Source organism: Pteropus vampyrus, unplaced genomic scaffold (assembly GCF_000151845.1).
Source record: "Pteropus vampyrus isolate Shadow unplaced genomic scaffold, Pvam_2.0 Scaffold80, whole genome shotgun sequence".
NCBI classification, from domain to species: Eukaryota; Metazoa; Chordata; class Mammalia; order Chiroptera; family Pteropodidae; genus Pteropus; species Pteropus vampyrus.
The window spans coordinates 2,563,534-2,585,885 of record NW_011888861.1 but is presented as its reverse complement, the minus strand read 5'-3'; the positions used below and the strand labels follow the sequence as shown (position 1 = coordinate 2,585,885).

The 22,352-nt window shown below is 38.8% G+C and overlaps 1 pseudogene; it reads right to left on the bottom strand.

Moving 5' to 3' along the window:
* The window catches only part of LOC105293966, a 28,714-nt pseudogene that overhangs the window by 5,385 nt on the left and 977 nt on the right, over window positions 1–22,352 (bottom strand).

The following is a 22,352-nucleotide window of genomic DNA, read 5'->3' as shown; positions in this document are numbered from 1 at the left end:
TCCGTTATTTTGCTGAAATTCTCTATCTTTTAATTAATTTCTTGAACATGTTAGTCATGCTTATTTTAAAGTCCTTCTCTGATAACTCCAATATCTGGTCATATTTAGGTCTTTTCCTGTTGTTTATTTTTTTTCTCTTGGTTTTGGGTCCTTTGTCACTGTCCTCTAGAATGACTACTAAATATTGATTAAATTTCAGACACCAGGGATGAAAAGTTATAGAGGATCTAAATGTCATTATCTTCCTTCAGAAAAGATTTAATTTTTTTTCTAGCATGCAGGTAGAGTACGAGGCAAGCACCTTTTCTAATCAGAAACTGAGATGATTAAAGCTGAATTTCAAGCTTTAATTTCAAGCTTCAATTGGGAAAGCTGGTCTATTTCTGGTTTTATTTAACTCTAGGGTAGTAGTTGTCAACTGAAGATGACTTTGGACCCCAGGGGACATTTGCCAATATCTGGAGACATTGTTGATTATCACGAGTTGGAGATGAGTGCTACTGACATCAGTGGGTAGACATGCTACACGTATTCTACGATTCACAAGATAGCCCCTTGCCCCCAATACACACAAATTACCTAGCCCAACAAGTCAATAGTGCCAAGGTTAAGAAACTCTGCCCTAGTTCATAGTCCTTTAAGATTCTCAGCTGAAAACTAAAGCATTTACCAAGGCTCCTCCTTTTGTCAGGCGGTGAACTCCATACAGCTTTTCTCTCCCCAGCACTGTAAGACTGCCAATCCTTTGTTTACCTTTATAGTCTCTCAGTAGCTGCTTTCCGCTTGGTGTTTTAGTTTCTTGTCCTGCTAATGCTTGGAGTGAAAAAAGCAGTGTCGAATGTTGTTATCACCTGTCCAGGATCTTGGGCCCTCAATGTCTGGCTGCTTTGGTTGATTTCTGATGGCTTAAAAAAGCTGTTGTTTGTTTGCTAGTTTATTTATTCTGGTTGCTGTTGTTGTTTTGTATTTTATCCAGCTTTTATATTTATTCTTTTTGGCATGGTTATTATAATCCAAACTACTCTGTCATAGCCAGGATTGTAAGTCTGCTATGCTTACACATAATTGAGTCAGTTTAATTCCACTTTAGAAGTCTTTCAGGTAATAAAATCTCTAATGATTATTATGATCACTAGTTATTTAAATAAAAAAAGTTTCAGTTTTATTCGCTGCCCAGATATATGATATGTGAAAATATTTAAATAAGAATATACTTTTCAAATATTTGCTTACTGTAGATAATTTTGAAAAATAAAAAGGAGAAAGAAGAAAATTAAAGATAAAAATGTTTTCCACCATTCAAAACAGCCATTAACAAAGTTTGGAGTAGTTTCTTTGAGTGTTTTCTGTGCATTCCTAATTATGTTTTTTTTTTTTTCAAGACTAACTCATATTCTACTATTAATCTATTTTGCATTTTGAACAATTTTTTCATAATTTTATTGAGGTATGATTTATGCGCCATAATATTCACATGCTTTAAATGTACAATTCAATGAGTCTTAGTAAATTTGCAGTAGTGAAACCATTCCTACAATCCAATTTTAGAACATTTCACCTCGTTAGAAAGAAAGCCCATTCACAGTAACTCCTTGTCCCAGGCAACCCCTAATCTACTTTCTGTCCCTCTGGATTTGCCTGTTCTGGACATTTCATATAAGTGGAATCAATATTTGGCTTTTTCTGTCTGTCTTTCACTTAGCATAATATTTTCAAGATTCATCCATGTTGTAGCACATGTAAGTACTTTATTCCTTTTTATGGCTGAATAATATTCCACTATATGAATATTCCACATTTTGTTTACCTATGCACCAGTTGCTGGTTATTGGGGTTGTTTCTGCTCTACCTAAAAATATTTTAATTAAAATAATTTAATGAAATGGGAAAATATTATGATTTGAGTGGTATATCTGTGCTTTTACAATATTCTCGAGCATATATTAACCAAAAGTTATAATTAAGAATTAAACAATGTAACAAAGAAAAACAATTTAACAGAAGAGCTAAGCTTCTTTTAATGATGCTCTCCTTGATATGGAATAACTTCCGTGCCCAGATTTTTCTTTATGCAAATTGGAATGAGCAACATTCTCAAATACTGCTATGAAAACTGAAAAATAACTGTACAGAAGTGCCTTTAGAATAATATTTTGAACAAAGAAGCAGTGTGTGATGGGTAAATGGGGAAATAATAGAGGTTGATATGGTCCTACTGCTGATGATAGAAATCTCTAGAGCACAGTCTTCACAATGGCACTAAGATTGAGAAGAACAATATTTACTCCCTTAATTTCCTTGCTCTTTGAGGGAGTGCCTTTGCTTGTTATATCTCAGCATTTCCTCAAAGAGCATCCCACCTAGTTCAACTAATTAGGGAAAAGGGGCTCATGAGGCCCATTAATTCTGTTCTTTTTCAAAGCGATAGGTTATCTTAATTTGGACTGCTATAACAAATAGCACAGGCTAGGTGACTTAAATAAAAAATATCTGTTTTTCACAACTCTGGAGGCTAGAAAGTCCAAGATCAAGGTGCAAGCAGATTCAGTGTCTGGTGAGAATCCTCTTCTTGGTTTGTCAAAAACTGCGTTCTTGTTATATCCTCACATAGTACAGAGAGATAACTCTCATATCTGTTTCTCTTTTTTAGAAGGGCATTCATTCCATGATGAAATCCCCACCCTCATGACCTAATCTGACATTAATTATCTCCCAAAAGTCTCGCCTTCAAATATTATGAGATAAGGCCTTCAACATATGAATTTGGGGGGGCGGTGTGGAAATAAACATTCAGTCTGTAGCACAGTCTATTATCTTAACTTCAGGCAAGTCTTGCTAATTTGGGGCATTGTGAGAAACTATCAATAATTTGATCTTGTAACTGGCTGTGCATTTACACGTTCACACACACACACACACGTACACAACTTCCTCAGCCAAAATCTCACCACAGGAGAGTCTGTATTTTTATTAACTGTCCCAGATGATTGGTAGTTAATCTATTGATTAATTCAAAACCACAAATTTAGAAAAAAAAATCACATCTGCTTGAAAAATAATTCAATACGTATTCTCTGAACAAGGTACACAGTCCCCTCATTATCCAAAGTTTCACTTTCTGTAGTTTTACTTACCCATGGTCCACCACGGTCCAAAAATATTAAATAGAAATATCTAGAAATAAACAATTCATAGCTTTAAATCTCATGCTGCTCTGAGCTGTGTAAGGAGATGTCACGAGATCCCGCCTGGACGTGAATCGCCCTTTTGTCCCAAGTCTCTACACTGTAGAGGCTTCTTAACCTATCCCTTAGTCACTTAGTAGCCACTTCGGTTGTCAGATCTATCGTTGCTTGTTTCAAATAACCTTATTTTACTTAATAATAACCCCCAAAGTGCAAGAGTAGTGATTCTGGCAATTGGGTATGCCAAAGAGAAGCCGTAAAATGCTCGTTGTGTATAGTCAGAAGGTCAATAGTAGCTAATGCTACCTTCCAATGCTACGTTATTCACCTCACTTCATTTCATCACATAGGCATTGTGTCATCTCACATCATTGCAAAAGGGTGAGTGCAATATTTTCAGAAAGACCAGACCACATTCACATAACTTTTATTACAGCATATTGTTATAATTGTTCTGTTTTTTATTAGGCACTTACTGTGCCTAATTTATAAATTAAATTTTATCATAGGTATGTGTAGAAAAAAACATAGTATATGTAGGGTTCAGTGTAATCAAGCATCCACTGGAGGTCTTGGAACATATCCCCCATGGGTAAGGGGGGACTGCTGTATACACAAAGTCTAGCAGAGTAGCAATATGTTGCAATTGTTTATATGGCAACCTCCATCTTAAAAATGTTTAGTGAGCTTATAAAAGTGGATCCCATGAAGCATCTATTACCCAAAAATTGATTGAATATCTATTGCGTGCCAAGCACACTGTTCTTATGATAGTTGCTGGGATGACAATTGTGGATCAGACAAAAACTCCTGCCCTCAAACCATGTAGAGAAAATGACAATAAATGGAAGAACTACTCTGAGGCCATCAGTTCAGGGAGGTGTGAGTCTATGAAAGCTAAAAAAAAGACACCTAACCGTATCCTTAACGATAAACCCGCACAGATGACCATTTTGCTAGGTCACAACTGTCTTAGAATGAGTAGAAGATAGCCAGGAAAATGAGACAAGGAAGGGCATTTCAGAAAGATGAACCAGGATGTGCAAAGACATGAATGATCCTGTTGTGTTTGGAGAAAGCGTGTCCAATGCAGAGTATGGAGTAAATGTCAAAAATTTGATTTCTATTTATTTATGTCATCATTTTTCATTTTTGATTTCCTGTTTTACAATGTATATATATTATTTGCATAGTAGAACATATATATAAATATATTAGTGGGTACATACATTGGGGTATGTGCAAACATTTTTCTATGGGTGATTTGGAGTCCACTGCTGTGAGCAGTGAGGAGCAGGAGAAGGATTTTGAGCAGAGGAGCGGCATAATCAGGACAGCATTTTGGAAATATCCTTTGGTACTGGTAAACCACTACCCTGGGAAAGGGTTTCTCAAAATGCAGTTTTGACTCTTGAAACTAAGGTAAATTAAAATTTTCCCTTCCTCATTTTTCTAGTAGGTTGGCACTTCTCCCCTTGTTTAGCCTGTAACTTCCCCTCATTTCTGGTTTCCTGCTAATTCTCATTAGCTCCTACAGAAGTGCTAAGGGAAAGCAAAGAAGGGGGTCTTTTGGAAGGCAAAGGTCAAGGACAGGACCACAGTCTGTCACCTCGTGTGGCAGCATAGAGGTGCACCATTCAGGTCTCCCTTTAAAAGAACATGATATGGGGAGTGTGGGTGGCTGGCAGCCTCCAGTCGCTGCATGCTCCCCTGAGCTGCGTCAGCCAATGACTGAGCATGGTGGGGTGCTGAGCCAGAGGGCTCAGGACTTCTCTAACAGGCAAGATCTGCTCAGAGACTCCCCACACACTTGCTGCAGTTTGAGGCTTTCTCTACCCAAGTCTCCTTCCTTTTCTCTCTTACTCTGCAGATGTCAAACTTACACTGTAATCTGAAGCTTTCTCTACCTTCTTCTGTTTCTTTTCACCTTTTGCCTTTACAAGTACTTCCCTCAATAAATATGTTGCTCATTGTATTAGGCTGCTATAACAAATACCTGTGACTGGGTGGCTTGAACAACAGAAATTTATTTCTTCACAGTTCTGGAGGCTAGAAATCCAAGATCAAAGTGTTTGCAGGGTTGGTTTCTTCTGAGGCCTCTCTCCTTGGCTTGTGCATGGCCGTCTTCTCCATGTCCTCACATGGTCTTCCTTCTGTGTGTCTGTGTCTTAATCTCCTCTTCTTGTAAAGACAACAGTCAGATTGGACTAGGGCCCACCTTAATGACCCCATTTTGACTTAATTACCTCATCAAAGGTCTTGTCCCCAAATACGGTCACATTCTGAGGTGCTAGGCTTAGGACTTCAATATGTGAATTTTGGGGGGACATAATTCAGTCAATAACACTCATTCAATTCTGTCTTAGCAGCTGCTTTTCTGAGCTCAGTTAAACTAATAGAAATATAACTATGTGAGGTGCTGAAAATGACTATTGATTCTCCTACTCCAGCCTGACTCTATAAATTTGATTACGAAAGAATAACAAAGATGTGAAAAATATGAAAAAGTATGTCTCAAATATGAAATAAATCTCCAGTTTCTTGGGTAATCCCTAATCCCTCAGGAACCTATAAGAAAGATGTTGTAACATAGACAGCAATAATGACAAGAAACAAATTAGATTCTTCCTATCAGTGAGTGGCTCTGTAAGAAGAGCATATGGCCCTCAGGTCAGTAGTACTTCAAGGTGCAGCTGACATAAGGAAAGCCACAGGCCTGTCCCTTTGAGCCTTACACTAAATTCCATCACCAGCAATGAAACAGTCCTCTCTAGCCAAGATGGCAGATGCAAAGTTTAAAAAGCTTGGGTTGGCAAGAATGTGAGTGAAAAATAAACTCTAGCAGAGATTTGGTGGTTATGTCATTTGTTGGCTGACATCTGAAAATTGTTGGCGGTGTTTTAGGGCATATTTTGCTTTAATAAGTAGGGAAAATGTTTTAATTGGTGCTGTTTATTTATAATTTTCATCATTCATGTCCATGGAAAATTTCAACATCTCCCATGTTCATAATTTCTAGGGGTTTGGCAATGTACCAGATTAGCAACTGTTTCAAAAGAGAAAAATCTCTTCTCTCACTCAGCAAACATGTTTTATTGCTTAGACGATTACTCTCCATTAATACTACCTGGTAAATCCAATATGATCCTTATAGTTTAGGGCTGTCTCTCTCATAGTTGTTTTTTCTATCATCCTACTTTTTTAAGAGTTAGTCAACATTTAATGAGTGCTCCTGTATGTCAAATTCCATGTGAAATGGGACTGGATTTGCTCAATGGTGATAAAACACAGATACAGTCATTGTACACAGTATGTAATATTATTATTATTATTATTATTTAAATCAGAAGTTCTTAACTGCACAAGGATGACCTTGTTGCTTCTATTTTTTATTGTGGTTAAATATGTATAACATAAAATTTGCCATTTTTAACCATTTTTAAGTATATAGTTCTGTGGCATTAATTACATTCACACTGTTATATAACCATCACCACCATCTATTGCAAAACATTTTTTATCACCCCAAGCAGAAATTATATAACCATTGAACAGCTATAAAACTTTTCATTTCCCCTCTTCCCTAGTCCCTGGCAATCACCATTCTACTTTCAGCCTCTATGAATTTGACTAGTCTAGATATTTCGTATAAGTGAAATCATGCAATATTCTTTTGTGTCTAGCTTATTTCACTTAGCATAATGTTTTCAAAGTTCATCCATGTTGTATCATATACCAGAACTTCATTTCTTTTTGTGTTTGAGTAATATTCCAATATACATATGTACTACATTTTATTTATCCATTCTCTGTTGATGGACATTTGGGCTGTTTATGTCTTTTTGGCTATTGTGAATAATACTATAGTGAACACTGATTCTGAGTCTCTGCTTTCAATTCCTTGGAGTATATACTGAGGAGTGAAATTGCTGGGCCTTATGATAATTCTGTGTTTAGCTTTTTGAAGAACCACCAAACTGTTTTCCACAGAGGATGTACCACTTTTTTCTCACCAGCAATGTATGATGGTCCCAGTTTCTTTCATTTCTTTGAGTAATGTTTTGTAATTTTCAGAGTACAAGTCTTACACCTCCTTGGTTAAATTTATTCCTAAGCATTTTATTGTTTCTGATGCTATTGTAAATGGGATTTTAAAAATTCTTTTTTTTTTTTTGAGTATACAGTGATGAGTTTTAGTAAATTTATATTGTTTGGCTACCCTCATCACAATCTAGTTTTAGAACACTTGCATCACCCAAAAAAGTTTCCTTGTGTCTATTTGCAGTCTATCTATGCTCCCTATCCCAGGCAACCTTTGTCCCTATAATTTTCCTGTTCTAGACTTGTCATATAAGTGGATGCTTACATTTACATAAAATGCATTTATAAGCAATACCATCTCCTTCTCTTTTTCCTGTTTTCCTCTCTCTCACCCAGGACACAAAACATACTTCTTAACTTGTCTAAATCCTGGCCTGTCCAGATGACTTCACCTCTTATAGCATGACTAGTTATTAAGAGAGAAAATCTTGGCTCTTTCTTATGTCAGAGAAAGTTGCTGAGAGCCAGGCTAATCAGAGAAGTCTCTGAGTTCTTGAGAAAACACTAAAATACGTATCTAGACCTCCAGGTATCTGAGGCTTATGAATATGTGCTGAATTTCTGTAAGACAAATCTATTGCAGAGAAAAACTCAGTAGGACTGAGGACTGTTGTAGATTCTTCTACTTTATTGAAAACTTAACATTAGAGACATTGTTCAGCCACTGCTGAAAATCCATTAGAAATGGCTGTGTGGGGTTAACTCATTAGAATAAAGTTATGTCGTGAGTGAGGTTCAAAAACTTCAATTGTGTGAAGTGTGAGGTTGCATTACTGGAAGATAAATGGAATGAAAATAAGGGCTGGGTGGAAAATGGAAGCCCATCGCCAATTGCCAGTATTGATTCAAATACACTTCCTAGCTCAAATCTAAACCTTCTGGAGGATGGCTCAGGCACCATAATAACTACACAGTTTCCTACACTTCACTTTCCCGCTTTCCCCAGGTAGTCTTTGTTGACCTTCCCTTTGAATTCCCAAGATACCTTATTTGTGTTTTTGCTCAACAGTTCTCCTAAGGAGGGCCACTTCATGGCTAACTATGACTCAAAGTGCTTTCATTAGCTCAGATAAAAAGCTCAGTTACTTTAACCTACTTTTCCCCTTCAATTACAAAGGCAATGCAAGGCTCAGATGTTACTAGGAGTTGCTGAGGGCTTTGGTCTTCAAAAGAATAAGAAGACCAAGTTTCTAGAATACACAAGCCTCTTATCCTGAGGTTCATAAATTGTTCAAAGGGATTGAGGTGATATTTTTGGTTGGGATGAGGGACAGAGCGCATAGAGGTCTGATATGTTTGAAATTAATGAAGGAGAGTTACTGTTGTATCCTTGTCAGCTTTCAAAGATACAACAAATATTTGTCGAGGACCTATTATGTGGCAGGCACTGTTCAAGGTGCTGGGGATACAGTGGTGAACAAAACAGACAAAAATTTCTGCTTTTCTTTCAGTTTAATGAGAGAAGATACACGATAAATAAAATAAATAAATGAAATATAAGCGATATATGGGCTAAGTACTGTGGAGAGAACTGAAATGGGAGGGGCACAGGGAGTTCTAGGTTAGGAAGGATGATGAGCAGCTGCTACTTGAATAGTGGTCATAGAAGGCTTCACTTAGAAGATGGAAAGTGAGTAAAGACTGAGAGAGGTGAGGACGCAAATGATGCCAGCATCTGGGGGAATAAGCAGGCCAGGTAGAAGGAGCAACAAGGGCAAAGGCCCTGATCTGGGAGTGAGCCTGGTACGAGAAACTTGAAGAGCCAGGGAGGATGGAGGAGAGAGCAAGAGGGAGAGCAGGAGAAGATGCGGTGGAGGGAAGTCAGGAGGGGGCAGATCATGTGGAAATTTTTAGCCAAAGACTTTCACCTTTTCCCAGAGTGAGATGGGAGCCACAGGAGACTTTTGAGCATAGGAGGGACTTGATCTGATTTAAGTCTTAACTTTGTTTCCTCTGGCTACTCTGTTGATTGTATGGGATAAAATACTTAGCGCCCTGCTGGCACATAATGTGCATTCTATGAATGTTTATGTTTTGGGGGTAGTCCAAATACATACACATTATCCCTGAATTAAAATTTGGAACATGTTTCCACATAACTCTATTGCCTTGAAAGGTACCTTCTTTAATGTGTGGAAAGATTGAGAACATTCATCCATTCATTTATTTATCAAATTTTTATCAATGGGTGTCTATGATGAGCCAGGCACTATTTTAAGCACTGGGGCCACAGCGATGCTTGAATAAGCTAGAAAATGTCCATGCCTCAATGGGGCTTTTATTTGAGTGGAAAGAGGGCAGAAAATGAACAAGTAATATATAAATAAACAAATACATATATAATGTCAGATGGTGACAAATCCTAAGAATATAAAATAAGTAAGGGGGATTGAGTGGCAAAATGAGGGGCTATTTTCAGTGGACTGGTCAGTGATGTATTTCTTTAGCTCAATGGTATTTGTTGATTTCTCTCTATGGCAAGGTGCTGTGCTAGGTCCTGAAGCATTCCCTATAAAATCCCTGCCCTCGAGGGATTTAGAATCTGTGGTAGGTTCTGTGTTAGTCCCTAAAATTCCTGCCCTTTGGTATACACACTCTATGTAGTCCCTGAGACTTGTGAATATGATGTGATAATCACAGCTGAGTTTAAGGGAGATTATCTGGGTGAGCCTGACTGGGTCATGTGAATCCTTAAAAAGGACTTGGCTCACTATGAAGAGATTCAAAGCATTCCTGCATTCAAAAGGATATGAAGGCAGGAAGTCTTCTTACTGCTGGTTTTGAAGATGGAGGAGGCGATGAGAAAAGGAACTGACAATGGCTTCTAGGAATTGAGGTCAAGAACCACTAAGAAGACAGAGACCTCAGTCCTAACACTGCAATGAACTGAATTCTGCCAACAACCTGAATGAACTTTGAAGCAGATTCTTCCTTGGTCATGTCTCCATATGAGAACTCAGCCCAACTGCCTTGTGAGAACTTGAGCAGAGAACTTGGCCATGCTGTGCCTGAACTTCAGACTTACAGAACTGTGATAGGATAAATGGGTGTTATTTTAAGCTGCTAAATTTGTAGAAATCTGTTATGCAGCAATAAATAATTAATATAGAATCTAATAAGACTTCTGGTTTCTAGTCTAGCATATTAGAAGTTTGGAAGTCACCACTCTATCCTAACAACAAGTAAAAAGATGAACAAACAGATCAATTTTTTCTAAGTACGTAATAGAAATGGGGTCACAGGGCAAACCCAGTGCCCTCGGAATTGGAAAGATCAATAGGCAAAAACAGAGGATCACAACTTACTGGAACAGAAACTTCCACGGGAACCAGGGCTGGTGTAGGGAACCTGAACTATAACTGACAAGCAGGAGGCTCCATGTGGACAAAACCGAGAGATAAAAACTCCAGAAAGACCTAGCCATTGGGGGGCCCACATTTTTCTGAGTTTTCCATCCAGGAATTCTACCAGGTTCTCATGGTGAATATCAGAGAAAAATCCTCTCATGCTTCCAGCAGGCAGAAGGAAAAAAGAACCATTTTGAAATATACCAGAGAAATCTATTTTTCTTAACAAGATCTGCCCTCAGAAGAAACTGTTTAATCAGAGCTAAACTGCTGGGGTTTCATCAAAGCCTAACTGCTTTGGGTGCAGGGAAAAATACCCAAGTCCAGTTGATTTTAGCATTCCACATGGGAAAAGGGAAATACCCAACTCCAGCCCACTCTAGCCATCCTGCCCCACCTAAAGAATAGGGAGGAACCAAGAAGCATGTGTGAAATTCACAGTCCAGAGACACAAGCTCACAAAAAGACCAAGACCTAATCGTAGGACTATAAAATGCTTCCCCTCCCCTCACCCTTTATTACCACATATCGAAGGCCTTGGACACAGGGAAAGCCAGAATGCCTGAAAGTTAACACCCTCTGGAGCAGCCATCAACAAATAACCAGTGGGAGTCGAAGATTGTATTACCCAGCTTCCTCAGATGGGACAACTCCGAGGCATATTCTATGTTGTCTCCCAGAAATCTCCAGTGAGACAGTGAGCTGTAGCTGAGCACAGTGGTAACCTGCTTACTAAAGCACCGTAAATTGGCTTCCTACCCTCTTCAGTCTCACTTCCCCACCTTCTATAGATGCTTCATGGAATTACCTCCCAAATAGACTATAGTCTTAGGGTCTGCAACAGGAAGAACCCATCTTGATGGGTGTGTGACTTGTGAAGGGCTTTCTATCTGGCTAATGCTCTGCTGTTACCATCTTGAAATTATTAATAATATATTTTTTAACGAAAAACCTCACATTTTCATTTTTAACTGGGCCCCGCAAATCCTGTAGTCAATCCTGAATCCACCCTAAAACAGTGGTCTGGTGCTTCCACTTAGGATCGGAGCACTTGATATCTATTGAGTTATCCTGGCCTTTGAGATTATAGTTTATCATCCTATTACAAATGCATAATTGAGAATTCAGGGAATAATTGGGTCTTACTGTTGTGTAGAGATTTATACTTGATTTTGTTCTATGTGATTTTCATTGGTTATCACATAGCTTCAATTGTGATTGTTCCTTAAAGTTCAAAATGTGTTGAACTTTACAAAATTTGTAATGTGTTATCTATCATTAATACTCCACCAGACCTGTGTTTATTATTGCAATTCCACAGACTTTATTTCCATGACTTCTTATCACTTTTCTTGAACTTTTCAATCAATTCCTAAATGTGGGAATAGTCAGTTGGCTCAGATTCTTCTGTTTCTTATGATATTTGTATTAATATAGGTTCTAAATCCACAAAAAAAATCTGTTCTCATGAGGAATTGATCAAAAGAGATGTGGGAGTGTTTCTGTGGGCCTGGGCCTGCTTTGAAGGACAAAATATGTAGACTTAAAATTCAGACTTAGACAAAAAGAGGGAGTCCTTCGTATTCATTACTGATTGGCTGAGCTGAGGCGTTTCATACATCAAGGGAGGTGTGATTTGAATTACCAGAGAGTCAACACACCTATTCAAGAAATCTTTCTACTTTCCAGAGATAGCATCAACATAGAGCTTTACTCCTTTTCTCTCGCCCCATACTAATCAAATAAGATAGTCTCAGCCTTTTCAACTAAAAATACCCTCCCAACAGAATGTCTAAATATCAAGAAATTTTTGAATGCAGGTGAAAAGTGGAAATTAAACTCTCTAAACTTGAAATGGAAAAGCCAAGGAGATTTCTGCATGTGAGGGAAAGGTAGATCATATGACCTTTAGCTCCCTTCTAATTTTAAATTTCTAGTTTTTTTGTTCTAGGTAGTGAATCAAATGTTGTGATAAATGAATCCCATTTTTTTCACATCTAAATTTGTTGTGTAATGACACATTCAATGGAAATGAATAACAATTATCATTTATTGAGTGCTTAATATATGCCAGTCTTCTGCCACAAGCATTCTCTCATTAAAGTAGTTACTAATGCTTCCCTGCTACCGATGAGGAAAGTGAGGCTCTGAAAGTTTAAATAACTTACCAGAAGGCACACACCAAGTAGGTATCTAGATCCAACAGTCCATGTTCTTATGCACTAGGTTGTATTGCCTGTAGAAAAGAAATAGTTTCCGGTGTCTGAGGTATTACTCAAAAGCCTTGTTAGAACAATCTTCCCACAGCTTGATCTTTTTAGGAGTTCAGTCTAGTTTCCTTTGGGTGTTTCATTTCTACTAATTTTAGAGTTAATATGCTGGTTAGGAAAAGTACAAACAGCAATAACCAAAAGACCTTTGGAAAAATAATTCTGAAACACAACATATGGAAATGGTTGATGGAGGTCTCTGTGGTACATGCAGCTTTATTCTTTTGGCATGAATACTACGTTCCTTCTTCTTTCCTTGCCTTTGCTCATGCTCTCTCCTCTACCGGCCCCCTTTATTTAGTCACTCCTACTCATCTCGCTAAGCCTCTATGTAGACATAATTTCCTCCAGGAAGCCCTGTGCCACTGCCCAGTCCTGGGTTGGGTCACTATTATTAATCATTACTCCCCAGCACTCCCCAAACTCGTACATGTATCTATGACTATTAAAACAGGCTGCGTAGTGATCTGCTTCCCCCACTGAATTGTCAGCTCCTTGGAAGTAGGTGTGATGCCTTATTTATCTTTACCCTTTGTACATGGTTGCAGCTTCTTACTAAACCTTTGTAGAAAGACTACATGACTGGCTCACTGCCTGATAGAACACAGGATCTTCCAAGAACCTTGACCACCAGAACCTCTCCAAGGTGCATAAAGAAAGAGGCATCAACTGCACAAAGAGCTCAAAAAGTAGAACTCTTCGTGAATGAAAACAGCAGCTGCTTGGAGCCCAAGTACGATCTGAAAGGGAACATTTGCTATCAGACCAAACCCTTGGACTTGGCAAGTTCTTCCTTATTTGAGGGTGTGTCGCTCCCTTTTGTCAGATGTCACACCCCATAAGGAGGAGTTATTTATTTCTATTTTAAGTGAGGAAAGAAGTAAGTGCACTAAGTGTCTCTGAGCCTCTTTGAGTGAAGGGCTTTAAATATGGTTATAATGGTATCTTGGAGCAATAGATTTAAATAAATACAAAGACTGAAGATAAATATGAGACAGATGTTCGACTTTCATCAGTTCACCATCTTCTAGACTTTACTGACAGACGCAAAAGTGGACAGATTCTGGGAGATGACATAGCATTTGGCTTTTTTAGTTAGAACTGGATTCAAATTCCAGTTCTTGGAGTTCTTAGACAAGTCATTTAACCTGGCTCAGTCTTCCACTTATCAACTTTAAAGTAGAGATTATAATATACCGAGTTTTGGAGTATCATTTAAAAGTTTCAATGACATAATTTATATAAAAGAGACCTAAAAGGAAGTCATCAATAAATGTTTCTTCTTTTGCTTCCATACATGTTTAGCTCAAGTTCATTCGCTTGGCAGCTTATCTCTGGCAACCTTCCTTTGAAGACTGCTTCTCAATCCTCAGTGGTTTAATAACCTGAGATCATTATTAAAAGGCAACTTCCTGGTCCTACCCCCAGAGATTCTGGTGCAGTGGTTCAGGGTTACCGCCCAGGTAGTCTCATTTTTAACAGTTGTCCCAGATAATTGGGAATCAGGTGGACTATTGATTTGAAAACTGCAAAGTCTTTCTTTATTTTAGTACTAAGACTACTTTGCTTTCACCAGCAAAAGCCGAAAGAGAAACACCTTTAATCCAAAATATTTAACTGCATACTCTGACCTGGGAGGTGTTTATAAAAATAGACAGTAAACCGAGGAGATGATGGACTGTGGGGAAAATTGGAGTTTTTCATTGGCTTACACAGCATACCCCCTGGGAAGTGGTGAACAGGGGGAAATGGAGCAAATGGCCTATATTGGAAGTAGAAATGCAGGAGGGGAAACTGATGGGGCTGAAGAGCTTCCAGCTTATACCAAGTCCGCACTTTGAAGTATGTTTTATTATCTTACTTTAAGAGCTATAAATTCCCTCTACATTGGACCCATTCAAATGTAAGCGTCAGTGCTCATGTATATCCTGAGGCCAAATATAAGAGACTTTGCTATCACCAGTGGTTTGGGGTTGCCCAGTCCCAGCAGCTTCATTAAAATGGAAATGTGAGAGGTGAGTAGCCATCTGCTCAACCTGCCTCTTATGAAATTCCCACTCAGGCTTGAAGTAGACAGGGCCTTAGGCTGCCTCACCTTGTCAGGCACTCAGCAGGGCATCTTGCAAAAGAACACCTGGCAAGGGCTCCCCATAAGTCTGTTAACTAACTAGGTGTAGGCATTCCTGGAATTTCTCTCCTAATTCTTATTTTCTACCCTTCTCTCTCCTTTTAAACATCGTTGGAATTTGGAATTTATTGTCCTTTAAAGAAATGCAATATGTTGCTTTTAGTGTCTTCCTGCCTTACGTAGCTTCCTCGATTTTGTCCTGCCACCACCTAGCCACTGGTATAGAAGGCAAGTGGTTTTCTCAGCTCTGTGTCTATTCGACAAACACTTTTTTTAATTGTGCATACTCAGTGTAAGAAAAGAAACCATTTCTTCCCACATATAATATGCATATAATATCACATTTATCATCTTAACCATTTTTTAATTAAAAATTATTAGGGTGACATTGATTAACAAATCAACTATGTTTCAAGCGTATCATTCAACAGTAAGTCGTATATATATTGTATAGTGTGCTCACCACCCAGAGTTAGATTTCCTTTCATCACCAAATATTCGACCCCCTTTACCTCATCTATCTCCCCCTCTCCACTCCCTCTGTCATCTTAACCATTTTTAAGTGTACAGTTCAGAAGTGTTGTGCAATCCATCTCCAGAACTCTTTTCATCTCGTAAAACTGAAACTCTGTATCCATTAAACAAAAACTTCTCATCACCCACTTCCCCCAGCTCCTGGCAACCCCCATTCTACTTTCTTTGTCTATGTATTTGACTGCTCTAGGTACTTAATGGTCAAGTGAAATCACGCAGTATTTATCTTTTTGTAACTGGCATATTTCACTTAGCATAATGTCTTCAAGTTTTACTCGTGTTGCAGCATGTGTAGAATTTCCTTTCTTGTTAAGCCTGAATCACATTCCATTGCATGTATATACTACATTGTGTTTACCCATTCATCTGTCAGTAGACATTTGAGTCGTTTTCACCTCTTGGCTATTGTGAATAATGCTGCTAAAAACATGAGTCAACAAATATCTCTTCAAGACCCTGCTTTCAGTTCTTTAGGGTATTTACACAGAAGTGAAGTTGCTGGATCACATGATAGTTCTACCTGTAATTTTTTGAGGAACTACCATACTGTTTTCCACAGTGGCTACACCATTTTATATTCCTACCAGCAGTGCACAAGCATTCTAATTTCTTACCATTCTGACAACACTTGTTATTTTCTGATTATTTTGATAGTAGCCATCCTGATGGATGTGAGGTGGTATCTCATGGATTTGACTTGCATTTCCTAATGATTAGTGGTGTTGAGCATCTTTTATGTGCTTGTTGGCCATTTGTATATTTTCCTTGGAGAAATTCAACATTTTTTGGTCTTCTGTAGGTTACCTAGCCATTTCCTTGCATGTTCCTGGGTCACCTCTGATATCATTTCTTCCTGCTATTGTTCAGAGATAAGTTCCAATTGATCTAAGTCAGTGGTTCTTAATCCTGGCTGCATATCAGAGTTACTAGGGTAGCTTTTAAAAATATCCATGCCTGGACCCCCTCCCTAGACAAATTAAAAATCGGAATGTCTGAAAGTGGCCCTGAGCATTGCTATTTTTAGAAGTTTTCTACTTAGCCCTAGATATTCAAATATGCTGCCAGGAGTATGAACCATGACTCTAAACCAACCACACTGATCCTATTCCTCTTGCCAGTGATAAGGTTAGGATTGGTTATATGTCTTGGTTCTAGTCAGTGTGTTATGATAGCTTCTAGGAAAGAGTTATTTTTTTCTTAAAAGGAGACATGGGACAGGGTGGGAGGTGGGAAGAAATGGTTTCTTTTTTTCCATTGAGTATGACTCTTAAAACTAGGAGTCCTCTTACTACTGCGAGAGACACTAGGCTGAGGATGTCAGAGCAGGAAAATGTAACGGAACATGGATAGCTGATGATGTTGAGCTGTTGACCTGACCTACCTTAGAGCCAGCCTACTTCTGGAATTCTGATAATAAGTATCCCTTTTATTTAAGCTATTTTGAGTTGGGTTTTTTGTTACCCACAGCTGAAGGTATCCTAAACTTACCACGTTCCGGGAAATTCAGAAAGTCATAGGGCTATCTTTATGGAGTATCTGTTATGCTAGAAGAAAGGAACAGAGACATTGTCTTTAACAGACTTAAAACCTGGATTCTCACATTGAAAGTTTGAAGCTCTACTGTCCGAGGTTTTATAAGTTTCATTAGGAACCCAGGTGAGACAGGAAACCAGGAAGGTAGGGCAGGTTGTGCAGTTAATAGCCAGACCAAAACTAGAGGCATTCTGAACTTAAACTCTATCTCTGCCTCAACTTGCCCTGTGGTCCAGGCCAAGTCGTTAAATCTGAGTCAGTTATAGAGTTTGGATGCAACATGAAAAGGGATAACAGTTGTGTACTTATGAACATTCTGAGTCCAAACCACATAAGTCTTTAGAGATTAAATTTAACACCTTAGTGGGATACCTGAGCCCAAACAAGTAACTTATTTAAACTAATGGCCAACCAGGTCATACTTATCAGTTTACACGATGCTCAGGTTTATAGCAGGAGTGACCTTCTTTAGCCTTCTCTTTCCTAGATCTAGGTGTTATCAGATCGGGCCTTCTTTCTGCTACAGTTTCTTTTCATTTTACCTGTGAAAGTGGCATATGGATATCACTATTTAGTGAGTCTCGAAGGTAAGGATGGGTGAGGGGGTATATGGAATATTCTGCTGGCTAGTCACAGTTTTCAGCCAAATCCCAAGATACACCAAATGGCAAATATCAGCTGATAGCTGATAGCACTGTGTGATAAGTATCAACCATAGGAAGGTCTGGTTCAGTACGAAATAGTGAAAGGGTATGTATGTCTTTAGGAAAATTGCTGAAGTGGAAAATACTAAAAACATACTTACCATCAACTTTTCTTATAGGTAGTATCAAAATTTGAAATGAATATTGATGAGTATAAAGTATGTCCAGATCTCCACCTGTCAATAATTCACAACTGGCCTTTGAACTTGCTTGTTTGGCTTTGTTGTCTCTATTGTGAAGGCAAAGGCCTGTAGTATTCCTGAAACCCCTCAGATGACAGATTTGCATAAAATATATGTCAGTTTCAGAATGAATGTGAAAAATGTTGGGAAAAAATTTTGGGAGGGGGAAAGTTCTTGGGGGTGTTCTTTTAATTGGATCAGCATTAATGTTGCTTCAAACATGGTTTTGCCTACAGAAGAAGCACAGTGATACTCCCAACTCTGCCATTAGTTCTGTGAAAAACTTTGAAAATAAGGAGATTTTGAGTGTGAAAAGTATAAATGAAGAAAAAGCCTACCCATTACTGCTAGAAATTTGAGGCCACAAGAAGACAAAGGTAGAAAACACAGAATACTTTAGAAAGCTAAAAGACAATACCATACTCAGTGACATTTGCTGCAGATCTGAATAGGGGAGGTTGATTCTCCCAGTTAAAATATAAATGTCATCCTGGACAGACTGTCAGCTTGTCAGGAGGGAAAAAGCTAAATGCTGAGCTGACTTGCTTATGATACTGAAAGTCGGGAGAAAGGCTTCTGATAACTGGGAATTTGAAGAGATGTTCCACTGCCAGGCTTGTGCCTGGAAAGATGAGTAGACTCAATAAGAGGGACTGCGGCTTAATGGCACTTCTGGGCAAGTTTTTGAAAGCATCTGTATGTGCTGTTCTTTCCAACAAGCCCACCTTAGGGTATGGAAATGTTGAGATATAATTAAGTGATGGCTGATTCTTCCCTCCTGAGTGAGCCCACAATGGCCATTCTTTCTTAAATCTGCCAGAGACATTATCCCATCTTCTGTTTACCTCCAAAATTAAGGCCACACACAGACAGACTGAGAAAAAACACCACAACCAGAAAAGAAACCAAATATAGAAACTCGGGGAAATAGAAAGATGAGAGAGAATAAGAAAATTGAAGATGAGAATTTAAAAATGGAGATCCAAAAGAAAGATACCAAAGAAAACGGCGGAATCAAATCATGGAGAAAGGTGGCTCTTCGGGCTTGGAAAGAGTGTGAAAATTCAGGCCTTTAATATGGCATTCTCCAGAACACTAGACCTGGGGTAAAATAAGTTTAGAAAACACTATATCCTATATCTAACCACCTCTTATATTTTGCAATTTATAATGTAAAGTAGCTTACTAATGACTCTGAGAAATACTGCAATAAAGAAACCCATTTAACTCATTAATTTATTTAAATACAGAACCTCTTCTCCCACATTACCCCATTCTAGTAACATCCTGTAGGGCTAGTTCTACACTACACATTTGTTATCTGCTGCTATAGTATATTAAATATACATAGCAGCCACAAGAAACTGATTACTTATATAGGAAGAATCATGATACAATGGGAAAACCAAACTAGGTTAGGAGTCAGGAGAGCTGACATCAGCTGCTGACTCTCTCCAATTCTGCATATCTATGTAGGAAAAAAATGCTATGTGCAGCTTATATTGCTGAAAATCCAAAATCGGAGAGAATTCAAAGGGCAGCAAGGTTTGGAACTCTGATTTTTCTCCTACAAAGATTAATCACTTGTCCAAGTTACTTAACCTCTCTGGGCTTCAATTTTCTCAGAAAGCAAAGGAATTAGACATCAAGATCTCTATGATCCTGCCAAACTTTAAAAACTTATATATAAACGGAGCTCTGGTAGTCCAAAAAAATCCTTTCAGTTGGTACCAGGCAACTCTCCTCCCATTCGTTAAAAAAGTCAGACAGTTTATTAGCAGGTTGATCTCCACTCAAAACACAAGGGAACCAAATGATTTTCTTCTGTTGTCGAACTCTGAGTACACACTGAAAACCAGATTTGTGTTGCCTTGACATAAAGTGTAAAGCAAAGTCCTTGTAATGTGTGATGTTTTCTAGAAGTGTCTGCCTTGGACTCTCCCAAGGCTCCTTTAGATGAAAGTCACAGACACTCAATTCAAACTTATTTAAGAAGAACAAGGACTTTATCAGCTCAGATAACTAGGACATCCAGGATTGCATCCAGCTTTGGGAGCAGAAAAATTGGGGAATCCACACAGTATTACGTGGATGTCGTCTTCCTTAGTCTCTCAGTTCTGCTTTCTTTTCTGTGGGCTTCCTTGTCAGGCAGGCTCTCTCCACACGGGAACAAAGATGGCTTCTTGCGCATCTAAGTTTCATGGTTCTTACCTTCTTGCTTAAAAATGGAGGTATTGCCTTACCTCCAAATCATTCAAGTAAAACAATGATGGCTCAGAATTATTGAACACTTACCATGTGTCGGGTACTGGTCAATGCACGTGTGTAAATTTATTTTAGGCCTCAAAACAACTCTAGAAAGCGATATTTTAAAAGTGATATTATAAAAGTTCCATTCTATAGGCAAGGAAGCTAAAGCTCAGGGAGATTAAACAGTTTGTCTACTTTCTGTAAAATCCTTATTGGTTCACAAACTGGCCCCTGTATGTGGCAGGCAAGGAGAGACCTCAGAAGGAGCCGACCACTCCAGATTGGTAGGTGGCAGGTTTTATAAGCAATGGAATTTACACATGAGGCTTGTCTTGGGCAGCTGCAAGAGATGTAGTTATCTGCTCCTGCCCCCTAAAATCTTGAAGGTTTATACAGAGGCCTTAATTGGGTTCAGTCACATTAGTTTGGATGGTCTCAATAACACACTGCTCTCTCAAGGCTGCATTCTTGAAAACAGCTACCACTGTGGGAACAATGGGCAGGATGTACATTCTGAGGACAGTGGAGGGGATGAGGAGCCTCCGATTGCCCAGGTCCTGATCACAGGTCAACCTGTGGTTATGTCTTCTCAATGACCTCCTCCAACACCCCTGCCTCTTTCCCCATAATGGTGAAAAAAAAAAAAAACACCAAAAAACAAAAAACTCGGCTTTATATAGTCCATGGCCTCTCAACATTAGATAAGATAGAAAGTGCGGCTATGGATAGAGGAAAGGAAGCACAAAACAGCAGACCTAAGCTAAAGCTGGGACCAAGATGTAGTATCCATGTTGGGATGATGAAGCTGAAGGTAAGAACAAGGTCAAGGCTGCCAATCTAGCCTACCTGAGAGCCAGTAATGAAGCCTATGCTCTGGATGGCACACCCATGCATCGGACAAAAAAATCTTTAACTGGAAACCTCTTATACTGCTCCTGCAGAGGTAGGAGCCAGCTTCAGAGTGTGCCAGCAGGAGAGCTGTAGGTGGGAGCCCATTCTCTCCATGAGGGTGATGGTAATGAGTTAACTTGGCTGGAAGAGAGAGTATGGACCCCAAATGAAGGTCATATCCTGACAGGAAGCCTTTTATTGCTGGTGATTACATGAAGAGATGGTGGTAAATATTGTTCATAGATTATTTGGCAAGTTTCACAACAGAGATAAGATCTTATAGACAATTTAACACACACCCTGGCAAAAAAATGCTTCTTAACTCAGTTGTGAAATATTCCATCAGATCAACACATTATTGAGGGTGGTTTCCATTGGAACTGGAGAAACTATCCTGGATTTCTTGATCAGGTGATAGGTGACTGGCATCAAAACTATTCTAAGGCTCCATATTTCTCCTACATTGTCCTTCAAAATAAGTCAATGCTTCTGACCTCTTTTAACAATTTCCAATCTATTAAACAGAACTGCCAGGTGGAACCCTGCAACCTTTTTATCTTGAATATTTTGCCTCTCCTTGGTCCCTTGGTTAGTGTTCAGGGGCTATGCTACTTGAGTTGCTGAGGTCGGGGAAGGGGGAGACTTGAGTAGCACCCTCAGTGCCAATGTGTCTAGCAAAGTCCTGATTCCTCAGTGTCTGTTGGCAGGCCCTGCGCATTGAGAGATGTCAGAGCACAGAAGGAAACAGGAGGACACCTCCAATGACACATCTCTCATTTAGGGAAATATTTGTTATGTCAGTTTAACTCTTCCTCCCATGAAATCTGTGGTTGCCATGATAATGGGAAAGAGGTAAATACGGGAGAGGATTATAAAATATTTCACTGTGGGAAGTATTTTATTGTAACATCCAAGCTTTGTTCAAAAAGGGCACTTTTGACCTGGGCAGATAATTAATTTACTACTGTAGTGTTTAGCTAAATGTAAAAATATCAGTAAAATACCCTTCAATGCTCTGAAATACAACTGTCATTTTTTTTTTTCATATGGTCCCAGAATCCTGACTAGATACAGCTAAAGAGAAATAGATCCTGATATTGGTAACCCAAAGAATCAATGCAGGCTTAAACAGAATTGATTATTTTTAGTTCATTTTGGATGAAGCAACAGTATTTATGACATCCATCAGTCTGGAATTCTAGGTTGACATCATCTCTTCCAAAATGC